This window comes from Palaemon carinicauda, chromosome 10 (genome assembly GCF_036898095.1).
Source record: "Palaemon carinicauda isolate YSFRI2023 chromosome 10, ASM3689809v2, whole genome shotgun sequence".
Taxonomy (NCBI): Eukaryota; Metazoa; Arthropoda; class Malacostraca; order Decapoda; family Palaemonidae; genus Palaemon; species Palaemon carinicauda.
This window is the reverse complement of record NC_090734.1, coordinates 58,161,181-58,163,022: the sequence shown is the minus strand read 5'-3', so window position 1 is coordinate 58,163,022 and position 1,842 is coordinate 58,161,181.

Below are 1,842 nucleotides of genomic sequence, written 5' to 3'. Positions count from 1 at the left end.
AAAATCATCAAACTCTAAATATCTTTCTTTTATGTTGAATGCCATTTTATTTGGCGATGAACAATAAACCTTTAATATCCTGGTAATAATAGAATGATATAAATTTGTAGTGTATATGATATTTAGGATGTGTTTGCAAAACTATTGTTCCTATCATTGTTTACCTTCACTAACGCGGGGCAGGAATTACAAAATACCCTAGACTTAGAAGCATGGTGAGGGCTAAGTTTGATTTTCTTATCTGGTTTAGACTTGGAACTCTTATTTCTTGTTTAAGTATCTTCACCTTCATGATCCATATAGTTGTTAACCAACTACTAAGAGCGGGGATGTTTTTTGGTACTTTTACAAGTTGAATTGCCTCTGCTTCAAGACCTATCTCATCTCCTCATATCTACTCTAATTATGTTTCCCTCCTTTGAGACTATCATATTAACACTAGTCCTAAAAACGATGGTGATGTGTACCATTACAGTTAGGGTAGTCTTTTGTTTATTGCCCCTAAGTTCTCATCTGTTCTCTTCACCAAGACTTAAAGCATAAGCCTAGTCTAGAATCTAAACTATAGTCAAGCCTCTTTTATCACAACAGTTAGGTAACAGAGACATGCGCGGTGAAGGAATTATCACGAATAAGTGTTTCACTATGGGTGACAACTCCTAACCTAACAAGTCAATGCAACAGGCTACGATTGGGTGCCAAAGCAGATTATTAACAAAGTATATACTGCCTGAGCTTAGTTTTATTTAGGTTCTATTACAAATTATAATTATATGTACAATGTAGATTACGCGTGCACACATGTACACTGTGTACTGGACACTAAGACTACAGTAGGCTTCCAGTAGTAAACTACCAAGTAGGTAGTCATCATACAATATATATACAGCATAGTTTAATAAAATACTGTTGTTCCTATTCAGTAATATAAAACTAGCTGATATTACTGTTACTACAATTTACATTAAAATATTACTCTACTATAACTATTCACTGTTTTTGTTCAGGTGAATTTACTAACATTTCACAGCTCACCACACACATAGCCTACAGCTACCTATGTAACATTTATAGCAATAGAGAAGCATTAATGAATACAATTCAGGAAATTGATAAAAACTGTATGTTTTATTGTAAAGATACACTTTACTGTTCTATAACATACTTTATTTTAGAAAAAAATAAGCTTAATATACAATAAATACATAAGTGCATGGGTAGGGTAAGTGTCGATACCACTAACCATTGTTAAGAAGTTCTATGTGACAATGTTTAACAGAAGTTCTATGTGACAATGTTGTTGATATGAAATCTCTCTGGCACAATATGAGTTACTGTTGGTGATACAACATCATACACGTATAAGGTACAATCCACCCTGTATTTGATGGTATAGTATGTAGAGTATATCTGTGAAAAAAAAAAATATCACTCATTAGAACGTGTACAGTAATTGTGTAAAGGTGCCAAAAAATAAAAGAAAATTAAAAAGTACATTCCAGACAGTAGTTACGAGTACCTGCATGGATTTCTGCCGTAAACCCTACTCTGTACTTTACTTTTTAAATAGAAAGTCAATTTGTACAGTACGTACTGTATGTAATGTAATATAATACTTACAGTAATGTTCTATAGCGAAAAGACTGTGTCGAATACAATCTAAGATTATAATAAGTTCACAAAAAAGCAACATTATTTTAATCTTCTCACAAATATATTACCAAGTTCTGCGCAGGAATATTGAAGCATGGCGCAACTCATGCGCTGTCTCATGCCCGGCTTCTGTATGAAATCCTATATTTATAACTTGGGACTGTATAGTGATACTATGTACATATTTTC